This window comes from Miniopterus natalensis, chromosome 10 (genome assembly GCF_054644295.1).
Source record: "Miniopterus natalensis isolate mMinNat1 chromosome 10, mMinNat1.hap1, whole genome shotgun sequence".
Taxonomy (NCBI): Eukaryota; Metazoa; Chordata; class Mammalia; order Chiroptera; family Miniopteridae; genus Miniopterus; species Miniopterus natalensis.
Genome location: NC_142090.1, coordinates 66,719,520 through 66,731,717, shown reverse-complemented (window position 1 = coordinate 66,731,717; position 12,198 = coordinate 66,719,520).

The window sequence follows — 12,198 nt, the reverse complement described above, 5'->3', positions numbered from 1 at the left end:
CTTACATTCTGATATGATAATTTTTGTTCTTAAACAAAAAGGGTACTGTAGTGATTGCCATTTAAAAAATAACATTTATTAAAGTTGATACTAAAATCCCCTATTTCCTGACTTCTGTATCACCCTTTGGTTAATATAAAGAATAATATCATTGTAGTTTCATTTGTGGTCTAAAAAAGTGTTTGACTCACTAAGGTTGAATGTCAGGTAATTTCATTTAATGTTCAGTTTTAAAAGAGAAAAGTAGGAGAAAGATTTAGATGAAAAGTAGAGTGTGTGACCTTAGAAATGTATTTATAAGGTCTGACTACAGCAGCCAAAAATAATAACCATTGAACCTAGTGAATAATTTAAGGCCAATGAGCTAACAGTGATCTTTGCAATGGGATATTAATACGTAAATATTTTAGTCCGCTTTTTCACACTGGCATAAAAATGCCTTGTATTTTATCTACCATCTCACTCTAGGTGAAATTTCTGAGAGATTCTGTGTTCTCACTGATGTCTTTACATATACATTCACACTTTATAATTACATGATTTTGCTATCCAAATACATTCAAGGATTAAAAATTATATTTTTTAAAATATGCAGTGATGACTCCTAAGGCAGTGTTTCATTTTACACGTTGGGACAGTGCTGTAAGAGAACTTGGCTCCTTTATCTGGATCTATTTGCTATGACAGTGTGATTTACTGAAGATTAGAATCATTTGGTTTTTTAAAATCAATACTTAGCCTTGAAGAACTATTACTAAATGTTCAACAGATATAAATATTTGAGTCTGCAAAATGTATTTGCTACTCACATATCTATAATATATAGATAAATATCCATATAATAATATTCATATATAAACTAATGCATATTTTTAATCCCTTTGTGTTTCTTTGATATTAATAAACCCAAGAAATCACTCTGGTTCTCAGCCAAAAGATTTACTTTTGTTAATGTTTTTGCTTGCTTGTTGCTTTAAAAAAAGGGATATTGGCTAGCATTTTAAGGTGGCTTTTTGTCACTTTACATGGGAGAGTCAGAGAAAACTGGAAAGGGCATTACTAGGTCTCAATCTAGAGGCTCAGCCACCAATTGAGCAAGTCACTTTATCTGTCTCAATTCATTTTTCTTACCTTAGTTGCAAAGATATCTCTGGTTTATTGATAAGATCCCTCAAGTTGCAATTATGAATGAATAAACTGTGACAATAACTGAGTTCCAAAAAATATTGTAGGAAAATGAAATCTTGTAAAGTGCAATAATATTTTAATGGCTATTTAAAAACAATTTAGGAGTAACACTCTCTAGGTTTCTCTTTTGCAATGTTTTGTACATCTCTTTGTAGAATATACATTTTCATAAGCCACAAATTTGGGCATATGAAAAATGCAACTGTCTTTATGTAAATCCATAATAAGTAAATTTAAGACTATCCCAAGCTCAAGTAGAAGATACATTTGTAATTTATTTAGAATTTTCACAGTTGAATGAGTTTCTCCATACCCACCTAATTTTTTCTTGGATAAAACAGTCTAGGCACTAGCACAGGGAGGCATCTGCTGGGTTGTTTTTATGTTCTGGATTGAACCCAACAAGAATTGTTCAAGCTACTTGCATTGGTTGTCTACTGACTACTCATTAGGTCCTCAGAGGTCACTACTTCTTTCTCAGTCTATCACACCTCCTCATGTCCACCAACCTTCTCTCTGTTCCCTAAGGATTCCTGTCTCAGATCCCCAGAAAATATTTTGAATATCCTGTAAAACTTTTGGGTAGCTGCAAGAAAGCAGGAGGACTAATTCAGGCCACTCATGAAGAAGTGCACTATCACTATGTCAATTCTATAGCAGCTGCACTGATTCTAGATGTCCTCAAAATTCTGTAAGGCTTTGTCATATCCCTAGACTTGCTCTGGGAGTCAAGGTACAGTTCATTCTTCTTAGGACTACCAAATATCTGAGCATTCCATTTTCTATCCTGTTTGAAAACTAGAACCTGGAGGGGAGAGCAAGTTAGAAGTGCCTTATCAAGTCCTACCAGTATCTACAGTTTATTCTTCCCTTCAAATAGTCCTTTCTCTTTCAACATGGGAACATTTAATATCTTTTCTGGTTAGTTCAGTTTTTCAGCTGCTATGTTTTCAATCTCTTTTTCTACTTCTCAGGTCTTAGTCTTTTGAAACTCAAAAAAAAAAAAAAAAAAAAAAAAAATCAAAGCTTTTCCTTTCAAAGCTATGGTATTTTTCTTGAATTTCAAAGATTATTTTTTAATCCAAAATCAAACAATTCAATGTCCTACTTCTCTCTGGATTTCTTTTGCCTTTCCCTTTGGCAATGCAGACTGCTGATTCACTGGAATAGTCTGCGATAACCCTAATCCTTATGTCATACTTGTACATTCAGAAAAAGGCATCATCTCTGGGTGGATGCAGTAAAAACCACACATTATCTGGGTGGATTAATTTTTTTCCCTCTGGATACAATGCTTGGCAATGGCACTATGCCTTTCAATAGACAAAAAGTTTCCTTTCCTCCAGTCAGTGCAGCCCCATGAGAGGCTACATGGTTCTGTGAGGGGAGTATGGACCAGATTTTAGCTCACTTAGGTCCCAGTGTCAGATGCCCTTGTGTAGGACCCCACAGACAGATAGATTGCATTTTGAGGGACAAAGTACAAAAGGGAAAGTACTTTCTGAAATACTTCAGAAATTTATCTCACCATCTACATTTTTCAAAGCAAAGTAAGCTTGTTACTGTAGTTCAAGAAGTAGCATAAGGTGATTGTGAACCTGTAAGAAATGTAAACCATGTCCTATTAAACAACAACAAGGCTATAATATTTTGATGAGTGGATCTACAAAGAGGAAAAGTTATACAAATCCTATCATTTGCTTGAATGCATTAGACAAGTATAGTCAAATTTTAAAATGGTGGAAAGAATATTATTATTTTTCTATTCTCTTCTGTAATATCCCATTGTTTAAGAGCTCTGGTTTTATTTGATTACACTAACCAAATCCCATTTACCAATGCTCAGTAGATAAAAAAAACAACAACACTTTATCATTGTCTTTTAGTATGTGTGGTGTTAATACCTTGGATATGTACATCATTAAGAATGCATCTAACATGATTAAGTAAGGAATTCTGAAGACAGAAACAAGCAATATAACTCAGTATAAAGTTATGCACCTCATAAATATATCACAAGCTCTACTTTACCTTCCTAATGTACAGTTTTAAAAAATGAAACATATGCTCTTTGAGAATGCGCTATTAGGACAAATACTTAAACCAATATATAGATCAAAATAATTCATATAGGATTTTCTTTTATTGATTATCAATCTACTTTATCTGAACAGTCCTGACTAAGATCAAAATCACTTTGCAAAAATGACTTAAACCTGATAAAGTAGTAGCACCAGAGTACTGCCCTACTTCAAACGTACATTTGAAAAGTGAAAGCAAATCGATAATAATTACATAAACCAAATTGTATTATCTTTTCTTATTAATTCTGTAATTGTAAAAAATGTGTAGGGAGGAGTGTTGTTTTTTTTTTTTAAAGAACACAGTAGTCTATTAACTAAATTTGTTCAAAGTATATTATTCTACTGATTTTCAGATGCCAACTTCAATGTTTAATAAGTGAGAAGAGGGCTGTAGAAATAAAGCAGAAGACACAAGAATTAAATGAAACTGAGGAGTTTAAAAAATCATTTTGCAATTGTTCTACTAACTTTTTTCAATGGTAGGAAGTAATAAAATGCATTTTAAACAGGATATTAATTATAGGACATAAAGATAGGTCCATCAGCATGTGAATCTGTGGAAGGCACATTAAATAACTCAAGACAGTGGATTAGTATCGTTTAACCTTCTTGAAAGTTTCTAAACCATCTATTTCTGCATCCTTACTAGCATTGATTGCAATTCGTTGAATCAGTAGTTTATGTTCATTTCCTGTCATTTGCTATTATTTTACACAGGGGAATATTTGCATTTGCATTGCATTCCTGACATAAGTAAAACCCATTTCAAATTTCATACCCGCTTTAATGTACTAGTAAATTTCAGTGCTTCCTTCAATAAGTCATTATTTTCCTAGGAATCTTGACTATGAGAATCTTTCTTTAATAGGAATCCAAGAATAATTATTTTAAAAGATTAATAGTTAACCAAGGGAATTAAAAATGAAACCTGGCAGTTAAAAAATTATATTGTTTCTTACTTAAATATTAATCTCCAGGTGGGGGGAAAAAGAGAAATAAAGAAACTATGGATTAAGAAGTGCATTAAGGTATTCATTAAAAAGCATTTAGTGAAACAACCAGAATCCCAAACACAAAACCACTCAATATTTCTAGTCTCAGGGCCCAGTCTAATGTAATGCTGTGGACAGGACTGAGGTGATGGGGAGGAAGTGTCTACACCACACGCTGAGCGAAAGGAAAGCAACTCCCCTTCACTTGCCTTCATTTAGTGCCTCCCGCTCCAATCAACAGTCATTAAATTATTTTCCTTAGTTTTGCTGTTACAGATATCTAATGAAAGTATCATTTTTTTTGCTGCACAAATATGAGTTAAATGCTTTGTCACTATTTAAAGCACATTTATTGTTTCTGGAGCCAGGTTGTTGTTTTTTAAATGTCAAAGTGCCTCTCAGAAGACATATAAAAGTTACTACGTTCTACTCAGGGAAAGCTGTTATTTTTTGTGCATATTTTCCTCAAGTGAAAATAAAGAAGTTCTTATTATCTAATTTATAAGATTGCAATGTTCCACTTATATTTTTGAATTACATGGGTTCATGCAAAAAATGTACTCCATAGTAATTTTCTATCCTTGTTTTATCTTGAACTTCCACATTAGTAGGTAAAATTAACTCTGTAAGTTTTAAGTTCACATTTTACTATTTTGCTTTGTTCACTTTCAACATAGCTGTCTGTTCTTATTGAGGAGTAAGTTGTAAGATGCACTGGCAAGCCTTCTCACCGTAACACCCGCCTTGTTTAACCAGCCCCCCCAGGTTTCCATCTCCAGTAAACTAACCTTCTCAAGCCACTTCTCAGCCTCTGCTGGGCACCTGCAGTGAGAGGAGACTCCTGGTACTAGGTCCTGAAGCAGCTGGTCCCTCCTTTGAACAGTCCTAACCATGAGTATGTGTGTTTTCTTTACTGAACAATAATCTGTCTGCCTGAAACTTTTGTTCAACGACTCTTCTTTCACCTGGAGCCCTAACAAACCAACTTAATCTGTTTTTCAGATGGCATACCTGTAGGTATTTAAAAATAACTTTTCTCTCTTCTCCACATCTTTTCTTCATCAGATTACTCACAGTTTTTTCAAACTTTCCTCATATGAAATGATTTTTAAAAATGATCATACACTATATGTCACGTCATTCACTATACTTGCTCCACTTTGTCTATGTTCATTTCTAAATGTGTTGTCAATAATATATACCAGGTATTGTAGGTGTGCATTATGATATCAACTTTAATACCAGCTTCATTTTTCTAGTTTTTCCATTGTAGTTAATACCACTGTTAAATCATAATATGATTTTCTGATGTCCTATCATTCAGCTGGGTTACTAGGATCTTTCCACCGCCCTTCCCCACTTACGGTTGTTATAACTAAACCATTTATGTCATATCTGATTTAGAGTGCCTTGTATTTAGAAAGCTCTGACATGGTTTTTCCGGGAGCAGTTATTGCTCATTAAGAATGAGTCTGTACATTACATTTATTCCTATTAAACACTATCTCGATAGTCAAAGGCAAGTGTTGGTTTAAAGTTAAGTTTAAGTCATATCTAAATACAACTCAACTAAAGAAGGTTTGAATAGCTGGGAAGCACTTGTGAACTTTGCTTCTCAAACTTTGTCAATTCGATATCAGGAAGACCGCAGACAGGGTAATACTCGCGGCAACACAAAACTGGGCAATTTGATATTTTCTTTGACTATAGGTAAATACTTCTAATTCCGTTTCTTTGTAGGATTATACTTTTGCTATGTACACAAATGCGAATACCAACCAGCTTATACCCATTAAAAAAATAAAGACAAGATGCTGGGACCAATAAAATGGACCCAGAACAAAGTTAAATAATGCCCTCCCCTTCCATACTCCCTCTGCCTTTGAAAGAGAAAATATAAATATTACTTCTTCAATGAGTGAGGGAAGTGTGTTTGGCTAAGGATATGGGAGACTCTTGGTGAAGGCGCTGAAGGCAGCCTCAGCAGTGAAAGCAAGTTGTCTAAATATGGCTCGCAGGGGTAGGTGAAATAATTTCCACAGATTTGGTGCTTTCGTAGATGCTCATGGTGGCTGCTGGATTGAAGAGGGTCTAAGCATTGCCCGGGGACTCTCGTCCTGTACAGCATGGGGTCCAGTGATAAAATCTAAGCTGAATTAATTTCATTCTCCCCCTTGGATAATGTGAGACCTCACTTCTAGGCAGAATTAAAAATATCTATTTTTGTTTTAACAGGTCAAATTGAGTTTTTAACTAAAAAAAATTTAAAAATACATGACAATTGGTATGAATTTTTTTACCACTATATTTTCCATAGGTGCAGAAATTTGCTTTACATCTAGCATTATAAAAGAGTAGAGCATACAAAAAATGAGATGTGTGCATATATGTCTGATGTAGAATAGCTCCAAAGGAAGCACCTAATTTGTCAAAGATGTCCAAATTTTTAGTCTATTATTATCTTTTTCAATACTAAAGATAAATGCAAAAGATATTTACATTTTTTTCCTCATAAAATAAGGACCATAGGGAACGATCTTCCATTACTTTTGCCTTTCCTTTTGGTACATTTTCCAACTTGTTTTGAACAGTGTGAATGACTCTTTCTGCTTCCTATTCATTCTACTTCCTCTTTCCTCTTCTCAGTGCAATTACTAGTTTTCTTCTGTATAATGAGGCCAGATAATAATAATCCTTAAATTGTTGTGAAAGAGACTTTTAAAAATATAATTAAATTATTTTATTTTAGGGGAGGCAAGAGGATAGTAGAGAGGAGCATTTTAACATCTTTATAGAAAATTTAAATCCCATTCTGGAGAGCACAGTATTATATAAAGAGTATACAAATTAATATAAGTTCCCTCTCCCATACATAGGCTCTGCAGTATTTCAATAATTAGAACAATAAATGTCTATAGCACTGCTGCAAATCCTAAGAAAAGAGAACAAGGTGCAGGCAATTCTTTCTTGCTACTAGAATTCATCAAAAAAATCTTAAAAATAATTTCAGTGAAAAAATAAAAGATAAAAAACTAAAATGCCTTCAAACAAATGCATACAGTGTATGACTAGTGGTGGAATTAAATCTAACGTGGAAATTATCCTCTAGAAGAGCACTGGAAACCATTTTTAAAGAATTTCACACAAGCAAATAAAATTCTCGTTGTATATGATCATCACATCGCTCTACAAGTTGGTTAATTACCCATGTTTTGTATTTATTCTTATCTTTTAAGTTAGTAAATTTATCATAATTATTTTTCTAATTTTAGAATACCTTGAGGGATGATATTCTAAATGCCACTTATAATAGTGAATTCATTAATTATTTGAAAAACTTACATTAAGAAATTATCTTTCTTTTTTAAAAGTATGTAATCCAGGTTTCTCCAAGGTCCTAATATATGCTCTTGAGCATTTAAACATTGAAGAATTGGGACCATTCCCTAAGTGGTATTCTCCTTCACACCCTTGCATCACCCCTGGCCTCACTTGGAGAATTCCTGTAAATCAGTGCTGTTTGATTGTTCTGAGAGGGGCTAGCGATTTTGAAATTTTTTCTTTTTTTGGTCTGAATGAGAGCATATGTTCTGACTTTAATATAAAGGTGGTGAAAGGCCAAAGTGAAATTAGGTGTTTTAGGATAATGGAAATGTCTCTAGTCCTTTCTATTATGCTTGCAAATATATGTTTTATACCAAATGTTAGACCTCATGAATGGGGTAATTCTGAAAAAGAAAAATTTGTATTATACTATATGGAAATAAGCTCATTTTAAAAAAAAGATGGACGACTCAATCAAAAGTTATAGCTGTTCCCTCTTAAAATTTCTTCAGTTGTGGTACAGTAACAAGGACCATTTTAACTGGGCTCAGACTCAGATGACATATGATCGCTGCCAGCTGCATCAAGAGGCAGAGTCTGGGTAAAAATAAGTTATTTGACCAGAACAGAACAAAGCTGAAAATCTTCTGACACCTGATCCCTTCAGCAGCTGTGGAAATCTATTGAAAGTGTTCTCCTTCTAATGCATTTGTCAGAATGCTAATTGGAAAAATGACTTCATGTCATGAGTCATACGGTCACCTCTGTGGACCTCATTAGACCTAAATGAGCACACTCAAGTCCAGTGCAATCATTCAGATACAGCCATATGTTGGTAAAGAAGATCTTTCAGTAATCAGGCTCCTGGCCAATTGTGAACATTGTCAAGTGAAGAAATGTGGAAAAATCAAATAGAGATGTTTAATGGAAGATGCAGATATCAGGCATTATAGCTTCCTCAGTATTCCAAAATATGTAAAAAATTTGGACCATAAGAAATTCAACCAAGTTAAGCCAAAGAAGTTTAGCCACACTTTAAGCTAAAATGCTCCTTAGAAACACTCTGGTGCCATGAGGAATACAAAGTTAACTAACATGAGCATAGCTGGCAAAGCTCAGAGGTTGAACATTGACCTATGATCCAGGAGATCCTCCTTGGATTCCTGGTCAGAGCTCATGGCTGGGCAGGCTCAGTCCCCAGTAGGGGGTGTGTAGGAGGCGGCTTATCAATGACTCTCTCATCTTTGATGTTTCTCTTTCTCTCTCCCTCTCCCTTCCACTCTCTGAAATAAAGGTATATTAAAAAAAAAACAGTTAACTAAGATGAGGCCTTAGGAGCTCACGATTTAGAAAGGCAACCACTTATATGAGTAACACTAATAAAAGGAAAGCTATAAAAATATTTAATAATGGACCAGTTAAATTTCTAGAGGAAAGTGTGGAAGTAAGATATGAATTATAGTTGTATTAGGTGAAAAGAAGGAGAGGGTGGAGGAATTAGGGAGCTTCTTGTTGTAGGCAAAATTTGGTATAGGAATACAAGGATGGGGTAGATTCTGAAGACACAATGTAGACATATGCAGCTAAGAGGAACTTAAGTGGGAAAGCCTTCAAAGCAGCAGATACTGCCTGGGAAACATTGGATTGCTGGGGGAACAGAGCATAGACAATGGTAAGCATGGGTTTGAGGGAGTAGGAATTTGGTGCTGGTAAGATCGGATGTCAGGAAAGTCTTTGAAATGTCAGCCAAGAGACCACCAAGATAAAGCTATGTAAAAGATTTAACAAATGATTATAAATGAAGTTGAATTGTCTCTAAGAGTATAGATAACATTCTTAGTTCTTAAAAAATTATTTTAAATTTATTTTGTAAAGTGATGCTTGTAATCTCTTTACGGGTGCGCACATTTCTGATACAAAAGTATTGCATCATTAAATCAATTAAATACTTTTTTAGGTGTTTTTGCCACCTACAAGGAAAAGTGGACTGTTCATCTAAACTTTCTTTATTTCATCTGGTTGTCTTCCTATGAAATACATTATACCACCAAGGACTCCAAAATTCTAGTGGTAACTGATATTTCTATTAAATACACAACTCAAATGAGTGAACATCTATTGAAAGATTATTATAGTCAAGAACTTAGGCACTATGGAAGTAATAATAGTGTGAAGGGGAATAACTGGCCTACCCTATGGTCTAAGTCCAACCTGGTCACTACTGATAGGACAGGGCCTATCTGGTATTTCGAAAAATGGAACTGCCATCTGTTTCTAAAAGCCATGATCACCAACATTAGCCTCCAAGTCAGTAAGTTCCAGAATATGCCATCTTTTTGTTCCTACCTCCTGGCTTTTTTTTGGGAATACTGTTCATTTCTCTTAATTTGAAGCCAATTATACATAAGTTCAATTATCTTATCATTTTTTCTAGATCATTTTCTGTATTTTTCATATTGTTTATTTCTGTGCTTAATTCAAGGAGAATTTTCTTTTGATATATCCTGTAGCTCTCTAATTTCCCCTTCAGATGAGTCAAATCTGCTGTTGAATCCATCTTACTTGAGTTCTTTATGTCAGTTTTAATTTTGGAATGCTTGTTTTGTTTTCTTTTGAATCTGCTAGGTTCTATTTAAAAAATAATCATTTTCAGTTCTCTGATAAAATTACAAGCTTAATTTTTATTTCCTTACATATTTTAATTGTAGCTCTTTAAAATCTTTGTCTTATTACTCCAATTGTGAAATCCTGTAGGCCAGAGGTTATTTGTTTTCCTAGTTGATGTTCATGTTTGTCTCCTGGTGTATATATCCTTCTTTATTCTAGCATTTTGTTATGCAAATTTTCAGCATATGTTAATAGATTTTACACCGAGTACTCTTACACACCACCAACATTGTACTTTTAACATTTTAATATATTTGCTTGTTTACTATGACATATCTACACATTCATCTTACATCTGTCACTCTGTTTTATTTTATGATTCATTTGAAAATAAGTTGAAAATAAAAATATTTGCATAATATACTTGAGTTTAATTACTGTCAAAATGGTATTTAGGTAGTTATCAGAGTATATTGTTCATAAAAATGCTTTTTACTCAATATAAAGTTGTTGTTTACAAAGAAGATACATAAAAGAGGGGATTAATGATTAATAACAAGTTATATATTCACAGAAATCTATATTACCAAGATTAATTTAATAAAATAAAATGTTTAATGACAACCTAGTAAATGAGAGAAGATATTCACAAATGATTTTTCTGATAAGGGGTTTATATTTAAAATGTATAAGGAACTCTTATAACTAAAAATCAAAAAAACAAACAGTCTGATTAAAAAAAAATGGGCAGAGGCCTTCAGTAGACATTTCTCCAAAGAGGACATACAGGTAGGTGGACAGTAGACATATGAAAAATATCCTTAACATCATTAATCATCAGGGAAATGCAAATAAAAACTACAACCAGATACCACCTCATTCCTGTCAGAATGATCAGTATCAAAAGTCAAGAGAAAACAAGTATTGGCAAGGATGTGGAGGAAAAAGGACCCATATACACTGTTGTGAGGTTGTAAATTGGTACAGCCACTATGAAATACAGTGGATCCTCAAAGATTCCTCAAAGATTAAGAACTACCATAAGACCCAGCAATTCCACTTCTGGGTATTTATCTGAATAAAACAAAAGCTATATGCACCCTATATTCATTGCAGTATTATTTACAAAAGCTAAGATATGGAAGCAACCTATGTGTCTATCAGTACATGAATGGATAACACACACACACACACACACACACACACACACACAGTGAAATACTACTCAGCAATAAAAAGGAATTAAATCTTGCCATTTGCAGCAATATGGATGGACATAGAGGAGGGTATTATGCTTAGTAAAATAAGTCAAACAGAGAAAGACAAATGTATGATTTTACTTATACACAGATTCTAAAAAAAGAAACAAATGAACAAATAAAACTAAAACAGACTCATAGAAACAAAACAAACTGATGGTTGCCAGAGGAGCAAGGGTTAAATAAAATCTTAATGGCTTATAATTTGAAATTTATTAATTTTGTTTGGAACCAAATATGTAACATTTAACTTAAAAAGTTTGACATTTATTCAACAGTGTTTATAGAGGGCCTATTATGTACTAGGGATTTTTTGTAGTTTTTGAGGACACAATGTCTAACAGACAGATGTGATCTTTATTTTCTTGGAGTTCCTCAGTTTATTGTGGGCTGGCAGACATTCATCCATGAATAAAATTGATAATTTCAGGTATTAAAAAGTGCTCTGAAAATAAAAGTGCATGATCCATTATACTTTTTATTATAAAATCAGGAAATCTTTAACTTATAAAAGTTCTTAGACTATGAATTTTTGTGTTGACATTTCCATAATATGAAAAGAACAATCACTTAGATCCAATGGTATGCTGGAGCCAGCTAATAAGAGCTCCCAAGAGCAAATTGTGTACACGTCTTCCCCATTGTGCACAATAGTAGTGGTAGCTTAAAATTATCTATGGTACTATTTACACTATGGGTATTGTAAAACTGCTAAAAATCAGGACTTTTTTTTTAAACAATTGG